This window comes from Canis lupus, chromosome 4 (assembly GCF_048164855.1).
Source record: "Canis lupus baileyi chromosome 4, mCanLup2.hap1, whole genome shotgun sequence".
Classification (NCBI taxonomy): domain Eukaryota; kingdom Metazoa; phylum Chordata; class Mammalia; order Carnivora; family Canidae; genus Canis; species Canis lupus.
In genome coordinates, this window is record NC_132841.1 from 88,205,554 (window position 1) to 88,230,461 (window position 24,908).

The window sequence follows — 24,908 nt, forward strand, 5'->3', positions numbered from 1 at the left end:
ACGCCAGGCACTTAATGGGTTCTTCTGCGTTCCTGACTATTGCAATAACCTCATGAGGTGACTATTATCTCTATTTTCCAAGTGTGAAAAGGGAAGCTCAAAGAAATAAACATTCTCGTAGGAGATCAAATACTTTAAATCTGGACACTCAGATGTCTTCCCATTGTGTGGAGGCGGGCGGGGCCAACGCGTTCCATAGAGAACAATCTGAGCTGCTTGAACACAAGGACAGATGCTCAGTCAAGGTCCTTAACAAGCTTTGGCATGGAGTATTGTTATATACTTTTAGTTTGGAAAATATCCACAGCAGGTGTTACCAATTGCCCACTGCGGCCATTAAAAGACTCATAGAAAATATTGAATTTTAAGCAATTAAATTTTGGGTGAGCCTTCCAAGATAAACTGGCTATAATTTATGCCCCTTAATAGCCAAATAGTTTGACCTGCTATTTGTTTGATAGAAACTATTTAAGTGAGCACTAGCCACTGCCAAAATGAAGATTTCTGTTTTTTTGTTTGTTTGTTTTTTTTTTTTTAGATTTTATTTATTTATTCATGATAGTCACAGAGAGAGAGAGAGAGAGAGAGAGGCAGAGACACAGGCAGAGGGAGAAGCAGGCTCCATGCACTGGGAGCCCGATGTGGGATTCGATCCCGGGTCTCCAGGATCGCGCCCTGGGCCAAAGGCAGGCGCCAAACCGCTGTGCCACCCAGGGATCCCCGAAGATTTCTGTTTTAATGTAGTTCATGTACCATGCCCCTCCTACATGTCAGACATAGAAGAAAGACACATTAAGAAATAATTTAAATGCAATATACTGGATGTTAGGGTAGAGATATACCCAGTAGCTATATAAAATGTAAGATTTTATTTTAATTTTTTAAGTAGGCTCCATGCCTAATGTGGGGTTTGGACACAACTCTGAGATCAAGAGTCTCATGCTCTCCTGATGGAGCCAGCCAGGCACCCCATAAAATATAAATGCAGAGCTGAGTAGGGCTATCCATCTCAAGATGAGGGGACTGCAAGAAGGCCCTCAAGGAGGAGATGTGGGTGAACTAAAATCTTAAAGAATAAGGCAGTGTTCCTCAAATAGGAAATTGGAAAGGTTGTTGTAGGAGAAGCCCACTGAATGAAACAGAGGGAACCTTGCATCTCATCATCATTAGGCAGCTGGATCCATCATCCCTTGAGCACATTCTTAGTATAAAAAAATGAAGCCAGAGGCGCCTCGGTAGCTCATTCGGTTGAGTGTCTGCCTTTGGCTCAGGTCATGATCTTGGAGTCCTCCAATTGAGTCCTGCATTGGGCTTCCTGCTCAGCGGGGAGCCTGCTTCTCTCTCTGCCTCTGCCCCTCCCTGCCTCTTGTGCTCTCTTTCTCTCTCTCAAATAAATAAATAAAACCTTAAAAAAAAATGAGGCCATAGGGACAGCCCAAAGGAGAAGGTCTGACTGGATGTTTGCAACATCCAGACTAACATAAGGAACAGCTATATTCTGTTATTTCAGGCCTCTTGGCTGTTTTTTTTTTGTTTTTTAGATTTTATTTTCAAGTAATCTCTACACCCAAAGTGGGGCATGAATTTACAACTCCGATATCAAGAGCCGTATGCTCCACTGACTGAGCCAGCCAAGCAACCCCAGGCCTCTTGGCTTTTTAACATTATTTTTCCTGATGCTGAAATAAATAGGCACAAGATTAGGTCTTCATGCACAGTAATCAGAGCAAAGAAAAGATCAAAGAAAATGTTAGGACTTCCTTTCCTTGCCCTGTACTTAGAAATACATACATTACAACTATTATTTTCTCTAAATACTAAAGTCTTTTTTTTGTTTTTTTTGTTTGTTTGTTTTTCTAAATACTAAAGTCTTAAAAGCTCATCTGTCTTTTATGAGTTCCTCCACTTTAGACATTCAATATTAAATAAGGAGTATTTAAAGTATTTTGAAATGTGCATTCTCTCTAGCATTTTTAACTGTTAGTTTGTAGCTAGGGAGTGGGAAATAAAAATTTTGCAAAAAAAATGGACTGATGCAGATATTGATCAGATATATCAGAAATAATGAAAAGTTTTGATTTTGGGACATTTAATTTTGCTCTCAAGACAAGTCTTATTTCTAGGCCTGGCCCCTGGTAACTAAAGAAGAAATGTGAACCATGTCCTTAAGCTTCTACAACACATTTCTTGCCATTTTAAGTTCACAGAAAGCTCTGTAAGGAGGCTAGGATGATGGACTTGAGGCAGAGAGCAACATGCACTGGGCTGGGAAGCAAAGGCACCTGCATTTCCTCTTGGTTTTGTTTCTCACTAGGGCAAGTCATCACGCTGCTGAGTTTCTCCTTTTTTCATCTCTCGAAAGGGACAACTGAGGTGGACAATTGCTATGATCCCCCTGGCTTAATTCTACTTCTATAACTTAAGTTGTTAGATGGAACTACTTTTACTTATTTGCACTTCAAATCTTTTGAGTAAGAGATTTAGCAAAATTGCAGGTGACCTGGGATAGTATCCAGAAAAAGGATGATAATGCTTCCCACCGACCTGAATACATACAGATTCAGAAATTAGAAAACATTTAAAATAAAATTTCCAAGGTTTTATATTTTGCAACGGGAATTGGAAAATTGGAATGATTTCTACTTCTGATAGAAACGTTAACAGGTCTACTTCATTCAAATGCATGTGTGTTCCTTCCTTTGCTTGGCTGGAAGCCAGTGAAAGCCTCAAACCATTCTAAATAAGTAAATTGCAAAGTTAGTCTAGTTAAGAGTTGTAAGATCTATTCAGTATTTTATAGCAACATATGTGGTGTTTTATTGGATAGAGACCTTATATTCCAAATGAAGTTATGTTTTTTTTTTTTTTTTACCAAATAAAGATGATTTTACTGGATTCAATTCAGATAATAATAACATTTATGAACAAATTCCAAATTTCCTTTGTTTTCTAGTAATCATATACAAATGAGAGTGGGCACAAAACAATTCCATGAATATATTTACTTCTGTCAGAAGCTGTGTTAGCAAGCATACAAGAAAACACTGGAAAATAAACACTGAAAATTGGACTTTTAAGGCATCCATCATAGCTTATGGATTTTATTAAATAAATGCCAAAATAATTAAATTACTGCAAAATTTTAACTAAATGTTTATTATTTATCTTGGCTTAGAATAAAAAATCCTGAAAGTTTATAATATCTCATGTTCCAAAATTAATATATCTGATTTACTAAAATAAAAACATATCACAATGAATTAGGTTTGCATCTGAAACTTGCAGATGGGCTTTGACACTGCGTATGCCTCTTGGAAGCTCTTCTAACTTCTCATAACCTTGGTCCCACGTCTATAAAAAGACCGGGCTGGCGATTTTAGAAGTGTCTTCAAGCTCTGAGAGTTCATGAATCGAGATAACAGCTTGCAAAAAGTACTGAGAGGACTCTGAAACTATTGTTACATGGATTTCAAAGATCTAAGGCAAAAAATTAAAAAAAAAAAGGAGAAGAAAAGAAAATCAGCCAGTAGGTAAGACTGCGTTATTTAGAGCAGGTGACACTGAAAAAGGGGGACTCATAGTGTTTGTCACTCAGGAGGAAGAAAATGATCATTTTGAATCAATAGACGCAAATGTTCTTGGAGTCTCCCAGCTTTTTCTTGGAAAGTGCACGCTAGGAACTCCGAAGAACAGCAGAGGGCGCCACAATCACAACCAAAATAAAAGAAAAATCCAGCGCCAGGAAGTCCCTCGCCTTGCATTTCAGAAGGGAGCCACCGCCAGGTGGGAACAAAACATTTTCTGGATGTATTTGGGAAACTGCCAATAAAAATTATTTACCTTTAGTCTCAGCACGCATTTTCACATCAAAGGCCGTCATTCTCTTTCTTGGGTATCCCCTGGAACGTTTCGTTCACTGTGTGACACCGAATTAGAGAAGCGACTGTGCCAGGTGAGAGCACACCCACGGCAGGTGCGGGGGAGGCAGGTGCACGGAGAATTCCTGGAGGCTGAGGGCTGCTGTGGCTTGGAGACCACAGTCCTTGGGGTGGCCACTCTGTACACTCGAGCCTGTGTGTCACCTGAGGGCACGGGTCTAGGATGCTGGAGCTCATGGGAGGGCAGCATTGGGGGGACTGTGGAAAAGAGCTCCAAAACTAGGGTGTCCGCCCACAAAGCGAGTCAGATGATGAGAAGTTTCCAGGCAATGGCTGCCTGCACTTCATTCGCAGACCTCGGAGACTTAAGAATCTGGCGAGAGGTTGGAGTTGATGACAAAGACTGTGTATAACTGTGCTGTATTAATTACACCTGTCATTGTGTCAAACTGCGTAGAGTCTGATTTACTTCTAAAAAATAAGTATGAGGTTACAAATGCTTTGGAAACACAAGCCCGTTATTTCCCAACAACAGGCTATAAGGACTGTGATCCGTCATTAAAACCAAGTAATGATTACAGTTGTTCAAGTAAGTACAAGAATGATTCACGAGTTCGCTAATGGTCACTCTACTGATGCACAGTGGGCCTCGGTGAGAGCCCGGTTTTCATGTCCACAGTGTATTCATGTGCACACGTGCACAAGTACTTAAGCAGGCACACTTATATGCAGGAAAACAGAGGAGCGGCTTATAGGGCAGTGGACTTCCTCATGTGAGGGCATATCACTCCCCTCTAGTTATTAGTACCCCGGTAACTCCAAGGCTCTTGGGGTAGAGGCCTGGTGTGGAATCCAGCCTCTACCACTTATGTGGCCCTGGGCATCTTACCCCATCTCTGGCTCTCAAGTGGTCCCTGGAAGGGCAGCATCAGCATCAGCAACAGCGACCCCAGGGAACTTGCCTGAATTGCACGTTCTCAGACCCCATCCCAGAAACTCTGGCCCAGCCATCTGTTTGAATGAGCCTGTTAGATGAGTCCTGATGTGCACTAGCATCTGAGAACCACTATTCCATCTTAGTGGGGGTCATTCTTCAACTGCAAAAATAAGACAAATAGCATTGTGGTGAGAAATACCTGAGCTAATACATATCTCCAGTGTTTAGAACAGTACGTGGTACCTACTGAGCAGTAGTTAACTGTTGTCCAATATTACTATATAATTACAATAGAAAAGAGAGTGAGGGGCGCTTGGGTGGCTCGGTTGGTCGAGTGTCTGATTCTTTGCTATCAGCTCAGGTCTCATGAGTTCAAGCCCCACATTAGGCTCCACACTGGGCGTGGGTGTTATTTGGAACACTGATGTTATTTGGAAGCACCCACTAAAACGTGGAACGGAGAAATATCCAGGCTTCATAAGCCAAGGCTTGTAGGACTTCCTAGGGAGGAAAGGCCAATCACGTTGGCTCCTCAGAAAGCAGCCCTATCACTCTCATTCCCTGTGTCTACACCTTCTATCCTAGCATGCTTCCTGAGGGGCATCATTTGGGGTAAGGCTGGCCCACCTCAGACCCCATAGATGATTTTTACTGAGGCAGCTAAAGGAGCTTCATCTAAAATGCCATGTCTTCGTGTCCAAGCCGACTGGTGCTCTGCAGTTCCTCATAACTGAGAAAGTAGAGACTAGCTCATCCAGGTGCTAGACGGGTAAGGCCTTCCCAGACACTTCCAGCTTATGCCCTGGAACCGCAGGAAAGTCAGCCCTGACCTTTTTGGTGGTTGTGAGTGAAGGCTGCGGAATGTCTTTGATCCTGTAAAGTTTAGGGAGTCTTCAAGCCTCCATTTCTCAGTGTGCACTACAGGGGTGGTGGTGGCGGTGGCGCTTTCCTCACAGGGCTGTGAGCACCGCATGAGAGCAGGGATAGAATGGCGACCATTAGAAAGTGCGTTCACCCCTGCTGAGGGATTGACTTCACGTATTCTGGGAGGTGAAGTAAATCACCCAACATCCCACCGGAGCAGGTGACAGAGTTGGTGGCGGGGCTCATCTGACTCTACAATGAATGTGCTCCTGCCCGCATAATGCTTTCTTGAGAGCTGCCCTTTTATGGCAACCTGAGATAGCTTTCCCTTCCGAATTCTAGGAGATGTGGTTCAAGGACCACTATAAAAAAAAAAAAAAAAAATCCTCACAACAGGAAAGACTGATGCTCATAATCTCAAATATTCATTGAGGGAAAGATATGTCTAGTTGGTAAAATAATATTATGATTTTAATTCATGAAATTACCAAGGATTTCTTACCTTTGGAAATCAACTCACAGTGAGGCTGACTAATCAAGAAGTCACTTACCAAGGGCATCATGCCATGTGTCAGGCCCTATTCAGTGGACGGGAAAGCAAAGTCGAATAACAAGTATCCCCACCACTAGCAAACACGCTCCGCTAGCCCAGTAGCTTGCGTCTCATAGCATTTACTACTACAGATCCACCAGGTCAGGAGTGCTGAGGCAGGGTTGGTGGTGCAGCATCAGTATTTTCTAAGATCTACTTAGATAACACAAAGCTGCAACCCAGCTTGAGACCGTAGGCCTAAGGACCCCATCCAGGTCCTGGGATTCGATCTCTCTTCACTGGCCTTTCTGGGGCCAGGTGTTCCTTCCTGACCAAGCAGTTATCCTTCCTGACGGGCAAAAATCAGGAGCCACCACTGGACGCGACAGTGCAATCAAATCCTCAAAAATAAAAGCCTAAGACCAAGAAGAGAGAATTCAGTGGACAGGAAATGGGAAAATCGTAATTGAGTGAAACCCACAGACTTGCCGGGGACTAGCAGGGCCCAGGTCTCAGGACGGGTCCTTTGTATGGAGCTCGACCCCAGAGGGAAGGAGGAGAGAAAACAGCACTTGAACTAGAGGAAGGAAAAGGGAGAGAAGGGAGAAGGAGGGTGAGGGAGAGAATTGGAGGTGAGGGAGGCTTACGTTTTTGTGATTAATACAAGGAAGAAGGTAAGTTCAAATGAAGCCAGAGGGAGAGGCATGGGATCCAGGACGGGGTGTAATGACGGCCCGTGAGGGGAAGGGAGGGTGGGGACGGCCCAGGGCAGGCCCGGCCCGGGCACGACCGCGGGAGAGCAGCCAGGGAAGGCGCGGAGCAGGTGCCAACCGGGGACCCGCACGGGGGACAACGTGGCCTGGGCGGCAGGGCAATGGTCGCGGGGCCCCCGACCCAGGCTGCGGTCACTCCACAAACAGGCAAACGAAGACGTCGTGTTCTGGAAGGAATACAGAACAACCGTGGCACTTGTCTTCACGAGGTTCTCCAGAAGCGGAGCGGAGTTATTTTCACTCTAGAATCCAGCGCGGGGCCAGCTTCGCCTCCACTGCTGTTTAAATGGAAAGGGGGGGAAAGCACACGGGCAGCTGGCGACGTCGGGACGCAGCTCCCTGTCTCCACCACGGCGGGTCGTCAGCCGCCACGAGCCAGGACGGCATCGCGGCGCATCGTCCGTCCTTCTGGAAGGTTCGCTTCCGGGCATCAGAGCTCGCTGGGGTTCGGCGGGGGCGTCTGAGGGTGGAGGCTGCCAGGGTGCGAGCCTGGGGCTGGCGACAGCTCCCAGCCAAGGACATCCTTCCTGCGCCAACTGCTTGACCCCGAGCTAGCCCAGCGCCGTTGGGGCTGCGGCTGTGATGGCTTCAAGACAGCTTCCAGTATTAACGTGCAGTATCTCCTACTAGAGACATTGTTTTCCCTCCATGGACCCTTGTTTTGAAAGACCAGATTCAAAGTGAAGAGAAAAAAAGGCACAATTTCACTTTGTGTGCAGCTTTTCAAACATGTTGAGATCACTCTTGGAAGGAAGTACACAAAAAGCTTAGTAATAATCATAATGATAACGTAATAGGTGGCTTTTAGACTTTAGATGTCCGAACATCCAGATGTTTGGCCTCTGCTGGAGGGATCCCGATGACTGATTGCATTTTCCCAGCCTTCATGCAGCTGCAGGACTTTGTGGGCCCCGAGCCTGAGAGCTGCAACAACGCAACTAGAAATCCAGATTATCGTCCTACCGCCGAGGGCCCCGGTGAGCAACCGGCGTCTGCAGCCCGGATCTAGGCCCACCAGCTCCTGACGCGTCGTCCCTGGCGGCCTTCACTCGGCTACGCGGGGCTGAGCTCCTGCGATGCGGATTCTGGGGCCCGCGATGCCACGGGGGTTGATGACCTGGCCCTTTGTGGAGAATGTCTGCCCACCCCTTGCGTACATCATCTCCTTTCCTTAGTTAATTGGCTTTCTATGAACCTTTACCTTTCAGGAAGGTAAAATAAATCAGTGTTCCTGATATGGGCGTGGACCATACAGGCTTTGAGAAAATGCAAAATAATTTCGGTCTTTGTTCAGAGGTGAGCTCCCTAGAATTTAATGTTTAGGAGGCCGCTGGTTAACTGCTCTTCACCTTGGAAATCACCACACATTCGTTAGGAGAGGAGCGAACTCCAGATGCACAGGTAGACACATGGCTAAAATGTTCTTCACGGTTTCCATTTTATAATTTTTTAAAAAAGATTTTATCTATTTGTTCATAAGAGACCCAGAGAGAGGCAGAGACCCAGGCAGAGGGAGAAGCAGGCTCCCTGCGGGGAGCCCGATGCAAGACTCGATCCCAGGACCCCGGGGTCACGCCCTGGGCGGAGGGCAGACGCTCCACCACTGAGCCCCTTGGGCATCCCATTTTTATAATTTTAAATAACATAAGCTACAAGAAGTGATGGAGCATCAAAATCACCTCGATATAAAGACTTCAGTCTTATCCAAATTTTACTGTCATAATTATCACTAACGTGCTTATTTAATGACCAGTATTAACTTGACACTTCCACATAGAAAACTAATGAATAAAGAAAACATAAAGAAAATAATGTAGTTACTGTTTTTTCTGTATCATTTCAAATGTAAAGTTCTGTAAAATCTACTTTTTTTAAATAAATTTTTATTTATTTATGATAGTCACACACACAGAGAGAGAGAGGCAGAGACACAGGCAGAGGGAGAAGCAGGCTCCATGCACCGGGAGCCCGATGTGGGCTTCGATCCTGGGTCTCCAGGATCGCGCCCTGGGCCAAAGGCAGGCGCTAAACCGCTGCGCCACCCAGGGATCCCCTTTTTTTTTAAATTTTTAAAAATTTATTTATGATAGTCACACAGAGAGAGAGAGAGAGGCAGAGACACAGGCAGAGGGAGAAGCAGGCTCCATGCACCGGGAGCCCGACGTGGGATTCGATCCCGGGTCTCCAGGATCGCGCCCTGGGCCAAAGGCAGGCACCAAACTGCTGCGCCACCCAGGGATCCCTGTAAAATCTACTTTTTTATCTTATTATTATCCTATTATTTTATCCTATTATTTTTAAAGAAAAGGTTAATTTAGCTACCTTAGGAGTCATGATTCATAACAAACTTGAATTACTGTTTCCTGAAAAACTTTTAAGTAACATTTAAGTAAACTTAAACTGATCTTTCTTTTTTCATTAGTTGAAAGAAAAAGGAAAAAAAAAAAAAAAAAGCCACAGCAGATCTTTTGTCTACAGATTCTTAGGTTCTCATTTGAATGTGATCTGAGACTCTCTCCTAGTACAGATAGTGCTTCGTCAGGTTTCCTCTCCCCATAAATCCTAAACACTATTCACTATATCAATTTCTGGCAGTAGCATTACATTCATGCATGTATACGTCTACGTGTACACGTGTATACAAGCGTGTGTCTGTAAGCGCGCCCGTGTGTGTAGTGCTGGAGACGACGGGTGAATGCCTGCCGGAGCTCCGACTTATCACCGCCTCTGCCTGCCGAGTGCTGGTTGGTTCAGTATCGTGTGGGATCACAAACGCTTGAAGCCGGATCACGGAGCAGCAGGCCCTTTGCCGTTATTACAAGATGAGTCTCCTGTTATCTAGTCTCTAAATTTTATCACCTGTTTAAATCCTCACTCTTCCACGCTAATGCTAAACTCGCCCTGTCCAAAACTTTACTAGCTGGCTAGGGATTGGGATCCCGACGGAAATGAAAATATCTTTTTTTTTTTTTTTAAGTTAGCGAAAGTCATATATTTAGGAAGGGAAGTCTCTATCACATCATTTGTCTTTTTTTTTTTTTTTAAAGATTTTATGTATTTATTCATGAGTGACACACAGAGAGAGAGAGGCAGAGACACAGGCAGAGGGAGAAGCAGGCTCCATGCGGGAAGCCCAACACGGGACTCGATCCCGGGACCCCAGGGTGACGCCCTGGACTGAAGGCGGTGCTAAACCGCTGAGCCACCCAGGGATCCCACATCATTTGTCTTTTAAAAGAGAATCTGTCTGCCGCCCCTGATGCCAACGCCCGTCGGAGACAGAGCCTCATGCACTCCCCCGCCACTTTTTGACTTGTCGTGAGGGTGTTATGCCCCTTTAACAGGTGAGAAAACTGAGGTGTGGGCAGACCGGGTGACTCGCCCAAAGCCTACAGCAGAATCTGGGACCTGATCTCGGGGCTTTGGGCTCCAAGTCCAGCCAACTTCTCATTACCTCACACCCGCAAACCTCTCACGGATCTAAACAAAACCAATCTACCCAGAAATTAGGAGGAGTTCGTTCTTTTCGACTTTGATTTTTGACAAAGGTCAACTCGTTATGGAATTACACTTCATTTTCCAACGAAAAACCATCAACAAGGTTATCCTGCATGAAAAAACAAAACAGACAAATCTCTCAACAGGAATTTCTGAATAGATGAGCAGCTTTGCGGCCTTCGTAATAAAAAAAACTTAAGTGGCTGCGATGCAGGATATTTAGGTCAACTGTGAGTTTAAGAGCGGCATCTAAAACGCATCAAACGCGTCTGGGCCACAACAGCGTGGACTAGATCCATGTATTTTTTAACTTGGTGTGGGTGCCAATCCCAGCCCACGACGAAGATTAAGGCAGCACGGGGTGGGCAGCAACTCCTCATTTCACCCACGAAGAAAGTATGGTGGGGCAAGTGCAGGCTTCACTCGCGGCCAGTTACCGCCACACCCAGTAGTCGGAGGAGACCGTGCTGCTCCACCGCAGGGTTTACGGCAGGATTCGGCTTTCAGATTAGCTGTGTGTTCACCGAATTTGAAAAGGCATGACCTGTACGGGTGCACAAACGCCAAAGGACAGTCGCAGCATGAGAAGGGCCCCCCCATCTCCAAAAGGAAGAGATCCTTCTGCCGATAGAGTTTACCGTGTCCGTTCACTCCACACACTCCTGGCTTTCTCAGATTCACAGCAAAACAAAACAAAACCAACACAAATCTAAGTAATTAAACCCTTTTTATTTGTATACCTAAGGACAGCACCCAGTGGTAGATGAGTTAAAAGGGAAACGAGGCATTTCGGTGACATATTTCCACCGGTTAATTTCTGAGTGTTTTCAGTCCGAGTGATAGGATCAGGGGTAAGGAAATGATCATAATGATCTTAGTACAGCATTTTTGAACATCCAAACATTTCCGAGTACCTAAAAACATTCTAATTGTGCTTTATACCTAAGTCTTGAGGTAGATGTGGAAAATTTATATCACGGTGGTGAGAATCCAACAGCGCTTTTCACGTATAAACATCTTTTCATAGCCCTTTCCAGACAGTTTGAAATGAAACATATATTACAAATTAATCTAAAATAAATTACATTTTCTCAATCGCAGCCATTGGCTGTCACCTTACTGAAAACACCCTTCAGCCAAGACTCAGTATCTAGCCACTTGATTTAGTGCTGGCTACCGAGGTTTGATGAAAGCAAGAAAGTGTGAAAACTTAAAACCCTTAAAGCAAATACAGGACATTTTATAGGTGATGAAAATAATTGAGTATAAATCCTGTATTTTATTTCCATCTTTCACAAAATTGTCCTGTCCTAAATAGTCAAGTGTCTTGATTGAGTAGAATTTAATGTTCCAAAAATAATCTATCAAGGCAGAGTTTCCCCATCAGCAGCATATGACTCTCATCACCTTCAAATATTTCTCATTAAATAGGGATTAATCCACGAGGCCCCTACTCCGCTAAGGACCCACTGTAAATATGCAATATTCCAGGGAAAGTTGCTAACATCATTATCAAAGGCACTAATGTCCTAAAGAGCTTAGCGAGTCTGCCTGTATAATGAGTCCATAAAGAATTCTGTTTCCATGGAGGTTGGACAGCCATTCTGCACTGAGGCTCTATTTAAAGTTGAACACTTAAGTTTCTTTCCCTTCAAGAGGCATCTCCTTGCATCGCTTCTTCATTTCATTCAAACACTAAGAAAATCAGATGCAAAAAGTGTTCTCGAGTGCCAGTCACGGGAGAGAAGGGGTCCAACGGTATCTCCAACCTCGAGGGAGGCAGTAGGTGGAAAGATTGGTACCACCTGGTTGGTAGAGAGTACAAAACAGGGAAAGTCATAATTTAGTAAAGACTTCTTAAATGCATCGAGGAAAGTCCTGGGTCAAATTACGAGTGTATTTCGGAGGTGGCACAGGGTTGGAAACAATGGGTCACTCGGAACTGGACTCACCAGTGGGGCTGCTGGGGTTAGACCAGTAGCCCTCTCCAACAGCACTACTCAGGGGTAGGACCCAACACGGCGCTGGGCCACCACTGCGATCTGTCAGGTTCCATGGGAAGACCTGGAGTGTCAAAGGTGTATGTCATTAGGATGGGGGTGGGGGCTGCTTTTTTCATTTTTGTGTTTGTTTGGTAAAGCCAGACTCCTCTGGGAGATTCCTAGTGTACGATAGCAGATAAAAGGGATCCACTAAATGTGGTCTCCCCAGGCATTTCTCAGACCCCTCTGGCAATGGAAGATTTTCACGACCACACTGCTAACTGGCTGGATTGTGCCCTCCCCGCCCCCAAATCCAGATATTGGAAGTCCTAAGCCTCACACGGTGACTATATTTGAAGGTAAGGTCTTCAGTGAGTTTCTAGGGATGCCTCTAACCCGATATACGTGGTGTCCTTATAAGAAGAGTTGAGGATACACACAGAGGGAAGACCAGTGAAGACACAAGGAGAAGGTGGCCATCTGCACGCCAAGGAAAGGGGCCTGAGAAGGAACCACAGCCCTGCTCACACCCGGAGGTCGGACAGACTCTCAACCCCAGAACTATGAGGAGATACGTTTCTTTCTTTCTTTCTTTCTTTCTTTCTTTCTTTCTTTCTTTCTTTCTTTCTTTCTTTCTTTCTTTCTTTCTTTTTTTTTTTTAAGATTTTATTTATTTATTCACGAGAGAGAGAGAGAGAGAGGCAGAGACACAGGCAGAGGGAGAAGCAGGCTCCATGCTGGGAGCCTGACGCGGGACTTGATCCCGGGACTCCAGGATCACACCCTGGGCTAAAGGCAGGCGCCAAACCGCTGAGCCACCCAGGGATCCCAGGAAATACGTTTGTATTGTTTAAAACTACTGAGTCTCTGGTATTTTGCCATAGCAGCCGGAGCAAACTAACACACACATCTTAAAGATTTATTGGAACAAAACACTATCTTACGGCAAAAACGTTCCTATAGTTACGGTGTATAGCAGCAGTAAAGGCCCACGTCCTATTTCATGTTTGCATCCCACCCTGTGAGCAGCTACTACTACTACTAGTATGGAACCTCTTGTACGACTGTGAGCTGTGAATTTATTTTTTTATTTTTTCAAGATTTTGTTTGAGAGAGAGAGAGAGAATGAGCTGGGGGAAGGGGGAGAGGGAGAGGGAGAAGCAGACTCCCCTCTGAGCAGGGAGCCCGATGTGGGGCTCCATCCCGGGACCCCGGGATCCTGACCTGAACCAAAGCCACCGCTCAACCAACTGAGCCACCCAGGCGCCCCGTGAGCTCTAAGTTTGGACATACTTCTGCAATTTCTTTTAATTTCGCCAAAGGGTCATTTTTGTTTGTTTTGGGGATTTCTTTTGTTGTTGTTAAGAAAAGCGGAAACATAAAAATGCAAATGTCATGTTTCCATATCTACATTTTGTTTGATCATTTATTTGTTAAATGCCAACTGTGTACCAAGAACTGTGCTACATGATGAGAATACGGAATAAACGAGATAGGTCTGCCGCTTGGGTTTTCGAGTGAGGGGCGAGGAAGAGATGAACAAATATTGGTACAATTTATTATTTATTGTTTAAAATAAATTTATTGAAATTTATTATTTCACTTCAGTTTTGCTAAGTCATATAAATGAAAAATATGGTGGCAGCTGGGCTATAACAATATTTCAGCTTTCACTGAACAAATGCAGGGCATTTTAGATAATGATGCAAATAGAGTCTGCAATCATGGTAAACACTGACATGTTCACATCTGTATCCCATGCAATACGCCTTTTAATATTGAATAAGGCTCACTGATGATTATTATTCGATGGTACGTGTTTATTCAGTTTCTTAATACTATTTGTTCTGAGATCTAGAAACATTAGGCAACAGGATATGCACTTCAATTTAAAATATTTCACTTTACCATTTTTTACATAAAATGAAAGCAGTGGGTCATTATTGTCTGATTTCAGTACCAACATACGTTTACACAAGAAAATACATGTATTATACCGAAACAGACTATAGAGTGCTATTTCCAAAACTATCCAACAAAATATTGTGCGCATTCAAAGAAATTCTGGGAACCCAGAATCACATATATATGTTGCGTATCTGAATGATAAAAGTCATTTACGACACTAGGAAAGGGAGTCAGGATTGGCAGCTTTGGCTGATAAAATACCATAACAATCAGATACTGTGTTTCAAAATGGGCATGTTGACATTTCTTCATTTATGCAAAATAAAAGTTATTTTTAAGTTGCCTTTTCTCATCCTTTTCACTTCCTTTTCAGTTGGATGCCTCAGCTCCGTTCACAGTTTAATCAAATAATCTTGGCCTCTTTTCACTTGTTGTTTGGCTATTGATCTTCTATCAGAATGGATAAAGCTATTATTTTTCTTTAAAATGACGGGAGTTTTCTAGCAGTATAATACATTAATGCACATAAATGATCATTTTAATGATGAGATCAGTCGAGACTCTAGTGATAATAGTATTAATGGCTAACGGTCACTGAGTGTTTACTCTGTCAGGCCCTTTGCTGAAATCTTTGCCCTCGTCAGACTTCATCCGCCCAACAGCTCTATCGAGTCCATTCTCTTAGGAGCCTCCTGGTTTTGGTTTGGGCTCTGGGGCTTCGTTTTTGTTTTTTTGAGGAAACTAATTTTAAGGAGAGTAAATGACTAGGACTCTGATTCAGGGGCAGCCCGGGGGGCCAGCAGGTGAGCGCCACCTTCGGCCCAGCGTGTGACCCCAGGGTCCCGGGATCGAGTCCTGCATCAGGCTCCCTGCGTGGAGCCTGCTTCTCCCTCTGCCTGGGTCTCTGCCTCTCTCTGTGTCTCTCATGAAGGAACAAATAAAATCTTAAAAAAAAAAAAAACCAAACCGGTTGTGACCCGGCCGCAGAGTCGGGGCTGCGGGGACCACCGCTCATTGAGCAGCAGGGACTGGGCCGGGAGCACCCCAGCTCCCTGAGGCGCCCAGGAGCATGGTCCTGCCGCCAGCACGCGGGGGTCTAGGAGCGGCGCCCACCTCCCCTGGCTGACGGGGCGGAGGCCACCTGGTCAGAACAAGCGGCGTTTGCTTCTCCTGGTCACAGGCAGCGAGGCCTTCCTGTTCAGAAGTGCAGCCATGGCCCAGACTTGGGGAGGGACGGCGCCCCGATGGCACGTGCCCGGGGGCCCCCCAGCCTCTGGGGGTTAACGCTGGTGAAGAACAGGGGGACCGTGTACCAAACCCGGTGGGAAAGGCCCTCTTTTATATGTGACGTCCCGACCGCCTCGCCATCACAGCACCCACGGGCCCGAGTGAGCCCCAGGGTGGGACACACCGTGTCGCTGTCCTGATGTCGCTTCTCTCCTCCAGTCGTCCAGTGCCTGCCAGCCACTGGGAAGCTCCCTGATTTTTCACACTGTTTGTGAAAGTTTGTCCAAGCTCATTTAAGCAGATACATGGAAGGTAACCGTGAGCTGAATCATCCACAAACCCACATGCCAGGTGTGAGTGCTGGTGGAGGCGATTTTTCTGCTTTGACTAAAAAAGCGACAAGCACACAGGTGGCAGACATCTGATTATGTGGCCCATAAACAAGCAAACTCAAGAATCATTGGAACGAATTAAACAGGCTTATTTTTAAGTTTTAAATATTTCTGTTCAGTGGTTCGGTCTGTAAGTGACATCATCTGGCTTTCCTCGGGTCTCGTTTACTCTACCTCGAGATTCTGGAATTGGATCAGACGATCGGGAAGGACTTTATTGCTTGTAAATTTGATTCTGTGATTATGAGGTTTTTATTTTAAAAGCAGATCAACTTGAGAAACAAACAAAGAGCCGTAGGACAAGAATCAAGCCTCACTTTTCTTGCTCCACTCGTAGCCTGAAAAAGGGAGGGTGTTTTTCATCTACTTCAATACCCAAAACAATTATCCAATTCAAAATAAAGTGAAAAAATCTATTTTATATCCACAGAAGCCGAATGATTTTAAGTAAATCCCACCAAATACTTCACATTACCACAAATATCTTAGCTTTCTGTTTAAAAATCCTATGACTAATCTCCTGAATGGATTATTTTTCTCCTGAAATTGATTATCGCCGACATCCCAGTGACCTTAGAGGCTGAATAGGGCCTTTGCGGCCCTGCGTTCTAAAATCTCTCAATGGCTACGGCGATACAGTTTCTCAAAGAACTTTGTAGTTAGGTATCATTATATGAATCCACAGTGAAGACGTGGCCCTTAAACAGACCCTAAGTTAAATCCATAAAACACTGAAAATCCATAAAAAATTTAAAAGTCACATCTTACTAGAATATACTACTATATACGACATGATAACTTATGAGAACTTCAGAGTGTGGAGTATTTGCAGTTACCAAATTTCCAAGAGTGTGGATTTCTATTTGGGAAGAGAGGAATTTTAGGATCTAAAAGAGACATCGGCCCTCTTCACTGCGGGAGCCAGGACAACATGCTGCTCTATGCCAGTCCCGAGGGGTTAGGTGGGCTCCCCCAGAATTCACATGCTGAATTTCTAACCCCCAGTGACTCAGAATATATGCCTGTATTTGCAGATAGGGTCTTTAAAGAGGTGATTTGTTAAAATGAGGCCCAAGGATGGGCCCCACTACAGGACAACTGGGGTGCTTAGAAGAAGAGAAAATTGGGGCAGAGATGCACAGGGACGGTGATGTGAGGACCCAGGAGAGGCTGGCCTTCTCCAAGCCAAGGCGAGGGGCCTCAGGAGAAACCTACCCTGCCGACGCCTTGCTCTTCTTGGACGTCCAGCCTCCAGGACTGTGAGAAAAACCATTTTTTTGGTTGTTTTTTTAAGGCGTCCCCTAGTCTGTGGTACTTTGTTAAGGTTGCGTAGCAAACTAATGCAATAGTCAATTTTTAACATTTTACTTTAAATGTGGAACAGTAAAATAAGAATGCAGTGAAGAGAAACTGCAAAAAAAAAAAAAAAAATCAATGTGATGTTAACAAACACTATTGAGGCTGCTATGGCATGTCCTAGTCCCGCGCCTCAAACACGGTCATCCCCCTTTGTGTGGCCCCCTGCACACCTACTCAGGTGCCCTCAACCACTCACTTGCTACAGCTTTACTTATTATTATTATTATTATTATTATTAACTGCAAGGAGGAGACAGTGCTGTATTCAAGGAGAGGACACAGTGATTACGGGAAATAGCACGGTCGGTTTTCTGTAACTCAAACCTACTGTTACCAAGACAGGGACCTACGCACAGGGGATCAAGGGTCTACTTGTGGAATATTCAGGGATAAAATGCTGGTCATAAAATTTTTAAGTGGCTGATTTCCAAAGTCCGAGCAGAACACTGGCAGGAACCAAGCCGTCCACAGGTGGCCATCGGGTCCACTGCGGTGACGCGCACAGCGAGGCTCTGGGGACCCGGCAGGTACCGGTCGATGTCCGTATCGTCAAGGATCTCACTTTCTCCCGAGGAGGGACATATAGACCTGAAGTCTATCAACACATTTTAAAAAGTATGATTTCAGGCATAGGTAGGTGCAAAGAAAAAAAAAAAAAACACGTGGGGGAGTTTGGAGAACAGCCTGGCGGTGCTGAGAGCGGTGCTAGTTTGGCTGGAGGGCAAAGGGGCTTCTCCAGGAGACACTTAGGCTGAGACCACAGGGCGAGAGCCAGCTGCACCTCAGGGGAGGAGGAGCAGCCAGTGCAAATGTCCTGGGCTCAGGCCACACTCAGCACGACCAAGCGAGAGAGCGGGAATGGCTGCAAGGCAGTGAGTGGGGTGAAAATCGGACGTAAGTGGCAGATGAGACCACACGGACGCCCTGGGCCATGCGGAGGAGCATGGATTTTGCCTGAATGGGTCCATTTTAAGCAGAAACTTGACTTGATCTGGCTATGCTCTAAGTCCTCACTCTTGCTGCTGGGTGGAAAAAGGGACTGTTTGGGGTCAGAGTAGAGGGAGGGCGATCCAAAGAGGGGGTTAGATGACATCGCCGAGGAGATGGTGAGAAGTACTGAGGCCCAAGGTGGGTTCCGGAGGCAGAGCCAACTGGACTTGTCGATGAGTCGGGTGCGGGTACGAGGGAAAGGTGGGAGCCGGGGAAGCCTTCTGTCCTCCCGACAGCCTCCTTTATCCTGCTTGGGGGAAGATCGCTCTATCAGGCGACGCCTCGCAAGCTTCAAGTCCCCAACACCTGGGGCTTTCATGGATGGAAGGGAGGTGACCACTCTCTGAGCTGATCAAATGCAAAATGCAGTAAAGTGTCCGCAGTCGTGCTGGCAGACTAACCCCTTGTAGAAACACGGACAGCGGCGAGCATGTCGACCGTCGGGCCTCAGATCTTCTCCGTAGTTAAGTGGATACAATAAGGGGCATTTTCAGAGAAGACAGCCCAAAACAGGAGACATCCCTCTCCCGCCTTGAGCCACACAACCCCAACCCCTCCCTCAATGAGGATTTCCAGCGCCTAAGAATATTTAAAAACTCGGGCTTGCCTACTTCCCTGGGTCCCAAGGTGGAGGATTCTATCCCATTGATAAAGAAAAACCTACACAGAAGAAGACTCGCTCCAGCAGCAATTTCAGGTCTTGTACTTTCCTACCAAAATTAGAACCTCATCGCGGCCCATGATGCTGTTTATCATACACCAGACGCACGTAGCTTTCCGCTAGAAGCTTGCTCGCCAGTCCTTTTACGTAGAGCTGCCCTATGGCCTCAGCCTCTAACCTGCTATCATCTCCTGTCTGCTAGGAGCTGGCAACGGCTCAAATCCCTTATGACGGCTGGTTTTAGATGCCCACCTGGCCACAATACAGCACTCAGGTATTGTCAGATGCGGTGACACAGGTGGGCCTCACCCAAACAGGTGAAGGTCAAAATGAGCAAATACAGATTTCTCAGAAAAGAATGTCTGGAGCGTCAAGTCTGACCTGAATTAGCAGCCTGCTGGCCTGGCCTATGGGTTCAGACTTGCCAACCCCGCAGCGCCACAGGCCGATGCCTTAAAATAAGTCTCTCTTGTCCCCCCTCTCACACGCACGCACACGCACCCCTGTTTCGGTCACGGGTGTCTATAACAGAGTCCCGTGGGTTCTGCTTCTCGGGAGAACCGCGGCTGATACATCCTGAGAACAGTGGGCAGCAGGTGCCCCTCTGAGGAGGCCGGCCCGCCGCAGGCCAGGCCCCAGGCGACCCCGGGGCACGGTCCCTCCGGGTACAGAGGGCAGCCGACGCCGGCACCCGCTCCTCGCTGGGCTGTCCCCGCCCGGTGTGCAGGACGAGAGCCAAGCACCTGCCTCCTGAGTCTGCCGTGAGGCTGCGGGAGGGCATCGGGCCGCGCACCTGCGGGGTGGGGGCTCAGGCGGCCTCAGGTCCGCCCCCCCCCCCCCCCCCCCGGCTCTGCTGTCACGGGCCCTTGCTCCTTCCGGGACCCCTGAGCCTGTGAGCCCCGTCGGCCTCTCCGTGGCAGGAATTCGCTTTCTGTCCTCTGCTCCCCGCGGGCCACGGGAGACGCCCTCCCTCCCGCAGTCCCGCTCAGCCCTGCCCGGGGGCCGCAGGGGAGCCATGGGCACCTGCACCTCTTTCCTGGCGGGGAGAGCCCCTGAGGCCGCGGGGCCGCTGTCGTAGCCACGGCGAGGCGAGGGGGCAGGCCTCTGGGGCCTGCCTTTCCCTCCCGGATACAAGCCCAGGGCGGGACGGCTCTCTCGGCCGCTCCATTCGGCTTCTCCCGCCGCCCGCGCTGCTCTCCCAGGGGCAGCCCAGCCCGCTTGTGCTCCCGCTAAGGGCGCCACGGGCCCGCGCCCACACCCTCAGACCCTCAGCACACCCACGTCTTGTCACTTTGGCGACAGTCGCTCCAGCAGGTGTGAGGCGACACACGTGGTTCTGATTCGCACCCTGATGACGAGTGACGCTGAGCGCTCTTTCATGTACCTGTTGGCCGTTTCTATGTCGTTTTTTCTGGAAAACTATCCAGCGTCTTTTGCCCATCTTAAAATCAGATTGAATTGTGTGAGTCCTTTATGTATTTTGGGTATTAACCCCTTATCGGATTACATCATCTGCAAATATTTTGTCCTGTTCAGTAGGTTGCCTTTAAGTTTTGTCGATTGTTTCTTTTCCCGGGCAGAAGCTTTCTAACTTAGTGTAGTAGCCCCGGTCGATTTCGGCTTTTTCCCTTTCTCTTAACGTGCAGTGTGACGGCGCCTCCCTCCCGGCCAACATACTCTGTCGTATTGTGTGTTCGACCCCCTATTGCAATGAAGGTATAAAAATGAATAAGGGGTTATTAAAATGTTTGTTGGAGGCACCCGAGTGGCTCAGCGGTTTGGCGCCGCCTTTGACCCAGGACGTGACCCCGGGGTCCCGGGATCGAGTCCCGCGTCGGGTCCCTGCAGGGAGCCTGCTTCTCTCTCTGCCTGTGTCTCTGCCTCTCTCTCTGTGTCTCCATGAATAAATAAATAACATCATAAAATAAAATAAAATAAAAAAATAAAATATAAAATAAAATAAAATAAAATAAAATAAAATAAAATAAAATAAAATAAAATAAAATAAAATATTTCTTCCTCAATGACGGGCAAAACCCTTCCCCAAATCTTTGTTTCCCGACTGGCCTGGGAAGCAGCTCTCACCAGGACTGACGCGCAGTGGTCAGTAATTAAACAAAACTAAATGAGCCCAGAGAACCTTATGACGGTGACCAAGCGCTGACCACGACGTCCGTAAGGAACTACCATGCGTCGCTTGATGCTGCTTGGCTTTCCCACGACCCGCCAACTACCCTCCCGGGCGGCTCACTGCCCTGAACACCATGCTCCAGACACGTGGGGCACCAGGAGCCGCCCCCGCGGGGGTGCGCGGGAGGGTGCTCGGAGGAGCCTCCGAGACCTGGTGCAGGATCGGGTGGGGCCGGACACGGGCACACACCCTGTGGAGCGGCCGGCCAGGCTGTGCTCCCTCTCCGGCGGCTGCTCGGAGGCCCTGGCGTGGTACCCAGATCCCCGGGCCCCGCATGTGCCACTGCTCCAGGGTCAGCAGTAAGGAGGACGACGTGTGGCTGTGTGCAACAGGCTGGCCCCACGCTGCAGCCCGGGCTCGGCTGTCGGCACGTGGACCCTCCGTGGAGCTCAGGGCCCGCGGCCGGCCACGCGAGCCGGAGGCCAAGGTGTAGTGGGGGCTCCGCCGCCGAGTCCACGCGCTCACTCCAAGGCGGGGTCGGCTGGACCTGGCCATGCAGGCGCTCGGGGCCGACGGGAGGCACTTGGGTCCAACTCCCGCTGTCCTCTGCATTGTGGCTTCTTTTGATTTAAAAAATATTTTTGATTTAAAAACTTAACTTGATCTGTTTGACAGGTTGCAAACTCGCACGTCCTGTAAGTGCAAGAAAACCAAGCTCCACGGCGGAGGGCCTGTCGCACGTCCCCCCTGGCTGCGTGGTATCCGCGCCGGCACCACCCTGCCACCTGTTCTGAGAGTCCTGAAGACTTCCAGCTGCGCACGCAGATACATATAAATTCCTATCCCCCCCCCCCCTTTTTTTTTTCCAAAAACGATGGTTGCTCATTAAAAAGCGGATTCATCAGTGCTGAAGGAAGTTCTTCCCAGGTGGAGAAACCGTAAGATCCGTAAGTGGAAGAAACTGTTGGTCCAGAGGAAGAGGGAAACTGGAAGAAAGAGAAGCAGAAAGCGCTGAAGCAGGCCCTGGGGCGCACGTCCTGGTCCCCAGGCCTTAGGGACCCACGGGCAGCTGGGGCCCGAGCACAGCCTGTGGCTCTGCTCCCCGTCTCGGGCTTCCTCGGTGCTTTTAGGTTTCTTTCCTCTCTCTCTCTCTCTGTCTCTGTCTCTCTCTCGTCTGGCCTGTGTTAATGGAGAAACAGGGAGGAACCTCAGCAATTATCTGGAAAATCAAGTGGAAAGATGCCCGTTGGTCGCCGCGGAGGGTGCAGGCGGATCCAAGGCCAGGACATCCTGCGAACGAGGGGCCTTCAGGTTTGGGGCCGCGGCACCTCTCTCGGGGGCACGAGGCCACCTTGCTAGGGGCACAGGCGTGCCCGACGGGGCGCGAACCAGCAGGGCGCTAGGAGGGTCTGTCGGACAGCTCTGAGCTCCCGCACCACCTGAGGCCAAGGCTGGAAGGCTGCGCCCCGGGCAGGACGCGTCCCCAGCCCCGGCCTACGTGCCACCGCCCGGTCCGAGCCCCGTGGCCGAGCGCTGTCACCCATCAGCCGCTGTGCCCGGGAGCAGGCTGCAGCCCCAGGCAGGGGCCCACATCGGGCCCGGGGCTCACGAGGACGCAGCGTGGTCCTGGCCCAGGCCGAGCACGCCCGTGCCTGACCTCACACGCGAGCCCACTGGCCTGGAAGCCCGCGCGACCCCAGGCCCGGCTCGGTGGCCACACTCACAGGAGGAAGCGGCACCCCGGGGCCGCCCGTGGAACGGTCAGACGGCATCTGAGTCGCCTTCGGGTCCCCTGCCGAGTGCACTGTGCTCCCCGTGGGCTCCGGGGCGGGCCGGGCTCGTGGGCCAGTCCCCAGTGCCGGTGCCTCCCTCCTGGAAGGCCGCGTCCACACCCGGGCCACCGTGCAGACCCCGCACAACACAGCGAGGCAGGCCCGACCAGCGCCCTGCGGGGGACTCGGCCGCCAGGCTCCCAGCCACCGACACGGCCCGGTCCTCAGCCCGCAGCGACAGGACAGCTGTCCCCACAGCCCACGGGGCGGCCGCGTGCCTGTGAACCCGCATCCACCACAGGAGCGGGCAGGGTCGCCGGGTCACGGTCACCGGGTCAGGGTCGCCGGCCCTGCGCTGAGACCCACCGCTTCCCTAGCGTGTCCCCCGTTGGCTGTTACACAACGTGCCCTCTCCACCGTCGCGACTCCCGCGGGGCCTATCTTGTCCCCACCTCCTCTTCCCTTAACGGAGCAAGACGCTCTTGGCTTCTGGACCAGAAAACCACCCAGCGATTTTCAGGGTTGCCGGAGAACCCCCTTCACCTCAAGATTCACTCATAGTTTAACAATTCCTTCAAACTGCCACCCATGACGGGGACAACGGACAGCGCCAGAACATCCTAGTGGCTACAGTGACCCGTACAGCGGCCTGACGTCGTGGGCCTGCTTTAGCTAGAAGACACGCCACTGGGTGGGCGGTCGGGGGAAACACACTGTAAGGTCGTGAACTGAAAAGTATAGATTATATAAAATCGTAGATTATCATGAAAACACAGCGTCTTTGGGCTGGATGTTACTCCAGGTTCAAGCTGTGGCTTCCTTTTCTGCTCACCTGTCATATTGATGGCAGAGAGCTGGTGAGCACGCCTCTGAGATCAGTGGGATGGTCGTGTCCATTTGGATCTCCGAATACACGAAACTGTCAGGAAGATGTGTGTTTGGGGGCCCCCGGGGCTCAACAGTTTAGCGCCTGCCTTTGGCCCAGGGCATGACCCCGGGGTCCCGGGATCGAGTCCCGCATCGGGCTCCCTGCATGGAGCCTGCTTCTCCTTCTGCCTGTGTCTCTGCCTCTCTCTCTCTGTGTCTCTCATGAATAAATAAATAAAATCTTAAAAAAAAATGTGTGCTTACTTCTACCTTACAAGCAAAAGCCGTATTTTCTCCCACTTGCCCACTTAGCCCCCAAAATAAAGAACAATGGAATTAAGTGTATTTGCCTCTTAAAAAACACGCATGAGGCGAAACCTTGAGATGATCTTAGTGACCACGCTTCTGTTCGCAGATAAATGAGTGTGACTTGGTCCCCAAGAAAGCCCGGTTTCTTCACATTAGCAATGCTCAAAGGACATGGATTTTGAAGCATTCATCACAGAAACGGTGCCTGGGTGAGAACAGCACCGTCTGGCTCGCGGACCTCTCTTGTCCTGAGTCCCCCGAGGCCTAAGGCTGCGGGCCGCGTCATCCCGCTGCTGCGGCTTCCGACGGCCACCCGCCAGTCCCGGCGTGACACACGAAGGCATCTTTCGCCCGCGTCCCTCTGGCCTGCGAACAGTGACGTAGTTAGAAATATGTCAGCCAAGTTAGAAGAGGGAAGCGCTTGTGTGTCCCCCCCCCCGCCCCGATCTCCCCTCGGAGGCCTCTGGTCCCTCCGGTCCCTGCTGTCGGAGCTGACCCCCGGCCCCGGAGCGCGCCTCTGGACGCCTCTGGACGAGGAGCAGGACAGACACACAGGCCGGCAGGCCGCGGGAGGGGCCGCAGAGGCGGCGGCCCTCCTCTCACCTGTCCGCCGAGTCCTCCAAACGTCTGTCACGTCCCGTGAACAACTCGCGATGAGCCATCACGCTAACAAATGAAGCTAAAAAAAGTTGTCGCCGATTTCCCACAGGAAACGCGACCTGCTTGCCCCCTCGGCCCCAACGGGAGCCAAACTGTCTCTACGGAGGAAGGACCTTTTGTGTGAGTTTTCACCCGCTCCCCTCCCGCCTCACACCCTGAGGAGGCTGCA

The 24,908-nt window shown here is 48.9% G+C and overlaps 1 protein-coding gene and 1 long non-coding RNA gene across 4 annotated transcripts in view; both read right to left on the reverse strand.

Annotated features, from left to right (window-relative positions):
• FBXL7 (F-box and leucine rich repeat protein 7) overlaps positions 1–24,908 on the reverse strand; it is a 364,287-nt gene that overhangs the window by 88,415 nt on the left and 250,964 nt on the right. The gene's annotated exons all lie outside the window — the stretch shown is intronic.
• Positions 1,805–6,934, reverse strand: LOC140632745 (uncharacterized). The gene is made up of 2 exons (XR_012030439.1): positions 3,841–6,934; positions 1,805–3,477 (listed from the first exon to the last, which is right to left on the reverse strand). It is a non-coding gene; the product is annotated as an uncharacterized lncRNA (long non-coding RNA).